Below are 7,156 nucleotides of genomic sequence, written 5' to 3' on the forward strand. Positions count from 1 at the left end.
CGGCTGAAAAGACAGCCAACGTCCGTGGAATTTTCAGCCGCACAGATCGCTTCGTAGCAGGGAAGCCCTTCTCCCTGAGAGTCCATACCCTTCCAAGAAACCTTCCTTGAGATCTCCCAAAGTTCTGCCCAAGGAGGCAGAGGGAAAGCGCAGCCCACAGAGCCCTAGCTAAAGTAAGACCAGCAGTGTGCAGGCTGTATCTTTCCTTCTGTGCTGTGCCCACGTTTAGGGAACAGCGAACGCCTCTGATACACTCCAGCAGGGCCACCAGAGAACCAATCAGTAAAGCAAGGCAGACTATGAGGGCCTTAGATAAAACGCACCACGCAAAGTCCAAGAGATGCCAGTTCATTCTCATGGCTGCCACTGACGCTAAATCCAGATTTGTGAAAGAAGGTTTATTGTTATTTCCTTGTTAAAGTTTCTGCCAGGTTTTTGTTGAGAACACTTAGCATTTCTCTTCGCAGAATTTCTTTCGTTCCTTTCCTAGATCCCGCTGGATTCCAACAGGACCAGCCTTGTGCCTAGCAGATAACCACCAATAAGATGATTGGAGAAACATGGAGGAAAAGCCTTATCCTGAAACAGCCTCTCCCATGCAGACGTCACAGGGTCTCGGGGTCCACCACCGGGGTTCATGCTGTGATCACACATTATATATGATACAGTATTCCTGAACAGCCTCTCATCCAGGTACTTACCAGGCCTAGCAAACTTTAGCTGTCAATGTAAACTTGTTCGGGGGGTGGGGGTGGGGGCACATTTCAAGGTCATATAGCATTTGCACACTTTACTAAGGTGTTTTCATGTCCAACCTCATCTCTGTTTCATTCTCTGGGAGCCCCCTGAATCATCCCCATGCGGGTATGGGTTGGGAATGACCCTGTCCGTCTCTGGTCCAGCCCTGAGCAGTTCTCCCTGCATTGGCTGATGGTGGAAATGGGTAGAGGAGGTCATTGTGACAGCCCAGTCCACACAACCCTGTCATAGACAGGCATAAATACAACCAAGTCAGAACCCTGTGGTCTGCGTCATTGGTGGCTGTGAGGATGATCCACGGGGTGTCAGACCTGGATCAGACTCACTAGCTCTTACCTAAGTTAGCTTTGCCTCTTTCTCCTCTCAGTTTCTTCATCTGTAAAAGGGAATTGACCACAGTGCGGTCTCCCAGATCATCATGCCTGCCGTCTCCAGCACTGACAATAGGCACTCCTTAATTCCTCTAGGACGGGTCTGGGAGGCCCCACAGCCCTGGAACTTTATTTAGCCCTGCAGGGGACTCGGGGATCATCTGGCACAGCACACGGTTTCCAGACTTTTAGATGTCAACCATTAATAAAAAGGAAAACAAACAAAAAATTGGACCAGCCAGAGAGGTCTTGACATTTTACTTGCAGGTAAGAGCCCCCCAAAATAAGTGTATAAGGCTACAATCCACCATCATTTTTATTTCATAAAAGAATCTTAACCATCCTGTTTTTTTTTTTAAGAAAAACAGGAGGAAGGGCATAATACCCAAATAAGTTTAGCTTTGTAAAAAAAAAAAACTCTTCACAATATCTTTTCTTTTTTTTTTAATTTTTTTAAAATTTATTTTTGCAAGAGAGAGAGAGCGAGAGAGTGAGGGAGGGGCAGAAAGAGAGAGGGGGACAGAGGATCTGAAGCAGGCTCTAGGCTGACAGCAGAGAAAACCAATGAAAACATCACAGACCAGTACTAGGGAACCTCAGATCTTCATGCGTTGGATGAGGCAACCGAAGCGTAGCAAGGTGAAGTGACATGCCCAGGGTCACAAAGTGGCTGCAATGTCTCATTCTATCTAGCGAAACATTTGTGGACGTGAGATCCCCTCCTGTGGCCCAGACAGGTGCCCTGGGCTGGGAGTTAGGAGGTCTGGGCTCTTCTACAGCCATTTGTCCTCAAGCCACACTTTCTGCCTTTTCCACTTGTCTAAAATGGGGATGAAATCATCCCATCACTCAAGACTGGTGTGAGAACCTGATGAAAGAAGCGTTTTAAAAGTGCTCTGGAGATGTGTATCAGGGTATGAGAGTGAGGTACTAGGAGCGAAAAGTCCTGCCGTCCTGCCTGTGACTTGCTCGAAAATACTTCCGCCAACAAAAACAGGTGGAGCAAAAATGGCACCATATTAACCATGATTAAATCTACGTGGTGGGTATTGCCAGGCTAGCCTCCCCACTTTTCTACATACTTGAAAATTTTCTTAAGAAACATTCCATCATTTTTTTTTTTTTAAAGTGCTCTGGCAAGGTAAATGGAAGGGGATGGTATTACTCACAGAGAAGACGCCCTCAGGGAGATCCAAGTCCTGGGCTCTGCGGCCAGGTGGGGTCTACCACCCCAGGAGATGGAGCAGCCCACTCTTCACCAGCCCGGGGCACAAAGAGCCATGGTCAGGAAGTGATTGGCTTCCTCCCCAGGCAGGCCTGGTGCCTGTGGCCGGGTGAGGGAAGCCTCCCGCCCACCCCTTCTCAGTGCAAGGCACCATCTGACAGACCCAGCCCTGCAGCGGCCACGGGCAGTGGGGACCTTGGGGGCTGCCTAGCGCAGCCAACCGCTGTGGGGGGCTTATGAATATGCAGATAGTGGCCAGAGCTGGTTGGCTGCCACCCCCCCATGCCATCTCCTACCCCCGCCCCAACTTAGATGCCCAGAAAAGCCAGCCGAGAGAAGACCTTCCTGAAATGCCATCTCTTCTGCCTTTTCTTAAAAATTGGGGGACTTAATTACCCAGCTTCTCCCATTGCACTCACTGGCTTTCGGGGAGCTCCTGACCTCTGCTTCCAAATTCCCCAGCGAGGCTGCTCCAAAGCGAACATCATTCTCCCTGTGCCTCAAGCATCCTGAGGATACTAAAACCGGCTCGGCACCAAAATATGGCATCTTGGCTGTGCGGGAAGGAGTAGCTGTGTGGCTTCTCCTTTTAGCAGAGGTCTAAACACTGTTGGGGAGGCTGTTTGCTGGGCCAAAAGCCTCCATCTGTGACAGAGCTGGGGAGAACTCACTGGCCAAATCCACCTACCCCCAGACATCACTTGAATTTTGCCATCTTCTCCTTCAGTTTGGGAAGTGGAGTGTATGTTATGATATACGGCAATGAGAATCAATGAACTACAGCTCAACTCAACATGGGTAAATCCTCAAAACGTACTGTTGAGTGAAAGAAGTAAGTCACAGAATGATACAGATGCTGTGATCCCAGTTACATTACGTTTAAAAATAGGCCCAACAATGTCTACATTTTTATTGAGTTTCATCCATCCATTATTAATTGCAATTGAACAGAAGGGTATCTGGGTGGCTCCGTTGGTTAAGTGTGTGACTTCAGCTCAGGTCATGATCTTGTGGTTCGTAAATTCGAGTCTTGTATACTTAGTTTGGGGGGCTCTTACCTGCAAGAAAAATGTCAAGACCTCTCCAGCTGTGCTGACAGCTCAGAGCCTGGAGCCTGCTTCAGATTCTGTGTCTCCCCTCTCTCTCTCTGCCCCTCCCCCGCTTGCTCTCTCTCTCTCTCTCTCTCTCTCTCTCTCTCAAAAATAAATAAACATAAATAAATAAATAAATACATAAATAAACATTAAAAAAACTTAATGGAGAGATACGCAGATAGATGGAATCTAGGTATTATGGATAATACAAAGTGAATATAGGATATAGTCTCTATTTTAAGAAGTCCAGAAGATGGAAAGATAGGCTATAGCCCAGCCATCTACCATCTGGTCAATAATATTAAAAAATATGTAAACAAGGATGTGAGTGTGTAGTTCAGGCCACACGTATGAATATTGGGGGATTTCAGGTAAGAGAAAAGAATATTGTGTGTGTCATTTAAAGTAGGCTGCCTCCTCCATTGTGTTTTTCATAAGTGAGCTATTTATCCTTTCTAGAAGCAAAAATTTTTTCTTATATAATTTGAAAGTAAATACATATTTTCCTCAATTTAAAACATAGGCAAAATGAATTTAAAGTTTAAGACACATGCGTATAGAAACTATAATGGAAGGGAGGGCATAGGTTAATATATAGTTGAGCCTGGCAGTGGTTAACTCTAGGGGGACCAGCAGGGAAAGACACATAGGGCTTTTCCATTTTAAGCTGGATGGTGAATGTGGGTATTCCTTTTACTATTTTTTTAAAAATAATACACATATATTTATATACCCTTTTGAATATATATTTTACAATTAAAATGTTTTTTAGGGGCACCTGGGTGGCTCAGTCGGTTAAGCGGCCGACTTTGGCTCAGGTCATGATCTCGCAGTCTGTGAGTTCGAGCCCCGCATCGGGCTCTGTGCTGACAGCTCAGAGCCTGGAGCCTGTTTCGGATTCTGTGTCTCCCTCTCTCTGACCCTCCCCTGTTCATGCTCTGTCTCTCTCTGTCTCAAAAATAAATAAACGTTAAAAAAAATTTAAAGAAATGTTTTTTAATTCCCTTTTGAAATTAAAAACAAAACAGATGATCCAGTAATCACACCACTGGGTATTTACCCAAAGAATATGAAAACACTAATTCAAAAGGATATATGCACCCCTATGTTTATTGCAACATTACTTACAATAGCCAAATTAAGGGTGCCTGGGGGGCTCAGCCGGTTAAGTGTCCAACTTTGGGTCAGGTCGTGATCTCACAGTCTGTGAGTTCGAGCCCCGCATCGGGCTCTGTGCTGACAGCTAGGAGCCTGGAGCCTGCTTCGGATTCTGTGTCTCCCTCTCTCTGCCCTCCCCTGCTCATGCTCTGTCTCTCTCTGTCTCAAAAATAAATAAAAATATTTTAAAAAAAAACCTTACAATAGCCAAATTAGGGAAGCAGCGCAAGTGTCATCAATAGATGAATGGATAAATGGTATATATAGTGGAAAATATATATGTATACATAGTGGAATATTACCCGGCCATAAAAAAGAACAAAATCTTGCCATTTGCAACAACATGGGTGGATCTAGAGAGTATAATACTAAGTAAAATAAAACCAATCAGAGAAAGATAAATACCATATGATTTCACCCATGTGTGGAATTGAAGAAACAAAACAAAGGGAAGAGACAAACAAAAAAACAGACTTGTAGCTACAGAAAACAAACTGATGGTTACCAGGGGGGAGGTGGGTGGGAGGATGGGTGAAACAGGTGAAGGGGATTAAGAGTGCGCTTATCTAGGTGGCTCAGTCTGTTAAGCATTCAACCTTGGCTCAGGTCATGATCTCATGGTTTGTGAGGTCAAGCCCCGCATTGACCTCTCTGCTGTGAGCACGGAGCCCACTTCAGATCCTCTGTCCCCCTCTCTCTCTCTGCCCCTCCCCCACTCGTTCTCTCTTTATCTCTCTCTTTCAAAAATAAATAAAGTTTTTTTTTAAAAAATGAGTGCACTTAGGGGCGCCTGGGTGGCTCAGTCGGTTGAGCGTCAGACTTCGGCTTTGAATTCTGTGTGTGTGTGTGTCTCTCTCTCTCTCTCTCTCTCTGCCCCTCCTCCACTCATGCTCTGTCTCTCTCCTTCGGAAATAAATAAACATTAAAAAAAAAAGAGTGCACTTATCTTAATGAGCACTGAGTGATATATAGACTTGTTGAATCATTATATTGTACTCTCGAAACTAATGTAACACTGTTAACTATATTGGAATTAAGATTTTTTAATGTAAAAAATAAATAAATTTCCTTTTGAACTCTGCCACAAACACAAGTTTATGAACTTACATACATAACTCCTGTCCTAATAGATGATGCTATGTCCTAGGAGGCTCTAAATACAGAAGAGGGTGAGAGCTTATTGGGTTGGAACTTGGACTTCACAGAAGCTCATTTATGAGTCTCAAGGAAATCGATTTCAACCTTTATCCTCTGAGACAGACTTTGCATTCTGCTGTACGTGTGTGTGTGTGCACCAGCACGTATATGTGGGTGTCTAAAACCGTAACATCTGAGATTAACTTGGGTGATCACTGAAACTCCAGGAGAAATGCTTTGCCACACATCATCTATGCCTGAACTTCTAAACTTTAGATAGGAACCTCTCAAACGAATTACTTAAAGTGGAAAAAATTAAGTAGCTGTCTTAAGAAACATTAAAACAAAGTGAAGCAGCATTTGAGATTCCTCCACTCTTTTTTTTTTTTTTTAATGTTTGCTGATTTTTGAGAGAGAGAGAGAGAGCACAAGTGAGGGAGGGGCAGAGATAGAGGGAGACACAGAATCTGAAGCAGGCTTCAGGCTCTGACCTACTGGCACAGAGCCTGACACAGGACTCGAACCCACAAACCATGAAACCATGACCTGAGCCAAATCGGACGCTTAACCCGACTGAGCCACCCAGGCACCCCATAGCTATCGAAGAAATACTAACAGCAAACCCTGCAAGGGATTACTGTTTTGGGACTCTTTAGCTGCATCCAGAAGTCTTATAAGCATGGCAGTATTTAGTAATTCCATTTGTATTTACTGAGTACCTACAGCATAGCAGGCACTGTGTTCTGTGCACAGGATTCAGAAGAATAGAGTCACCTCTCCTCCTTCTGCTCTGTCCAGGAGAGGAGACAGGAAAAAAAGGACATTATAATGCAAAGGAGAGACACAGGCACAATGCTTTGAAGCACAGAAAAGGTATCTGTTAACTCTGATTATTAGGGAAGGGATTCAAAAGAGACTCACATGATGATTAGAAGTCCCTAGGCAATTAAGAGGTAGGATCAGCCCACGCCAAGATGGGAAGGAGTGAAATAGCACACCGGGGCTATTGCCAGTGGTGTGGTAAGGACGAAAGCTCAACATCAGTGAAAATCAGGTGGGCGGGGATCACAACATAGCCAAAGGCCAGGTTATCAGGTGCCTGGTCAAACTGAGGAGTTTGGACTTCATCCTACTGATAGGTTGAAGCAATTGAAAAACTTCAATCATAAGAGTGACAGGATTAGATGTGTGTTTCAAAAGGATCTTTGACATGGAGGATGGGTTAGAGAAAGTGTGAGTGGAGGCCCAGGTCCCTTTTGGAAGCTTTTAAAAGAATCCAGGTGACGAATGCTGAAGACTTGATCAGGGGCAGCAGCTGAGCAAGAAGGTTTTCTCTATTTCTCGTTAGGGCTTCTGCCAATCCTTGCAGGATTGAGGTGGAAGCTTCCAGAGTTTAGGTGAGTGAAGGCACC

At 44.8% G+C, this 7,156-nt stretch overlaps 1 long non-coding RNA gene across 1 annotated transcript in view; it reads left to right on the forward strand.

Moving 5' to 3' along the window:
• LOC121032055 (uncharacterized) overlaps window positions 1-1,486 on the forward strand; it is an 18,018-nt gene extending 16,532 nt beyond the window's left edge. The window contains exon 3 of the long non-coding RNA XR_005791049.1: window positions 491-1,486. This is a non-coding gene — a long non-coding RNA (uncharacterized LOC121032055). The remainder of the gene's footprint in view (window positions 1-490) is intronic.
• The last annotated feature ends 5,670 nt before the right edge of the window (window positions 1,487-7,156 follow it).

This window comes from Herpailurus yagouaroundi, unplaced genomic scaffold (genome assembly GCF_014898765.1).
Source record: "Herpailurus yagouaroundi ecotype Mexico unplaced genomic scaffold, PumYag 141, whole genome shotgun sequence".
Taxonomy (NCBI): Eukaryota; Metazoa; Chordata; class Mammalia; order Carnivora; family Felidae; genus Herpailurus; species Herpailurus yagouaroundi.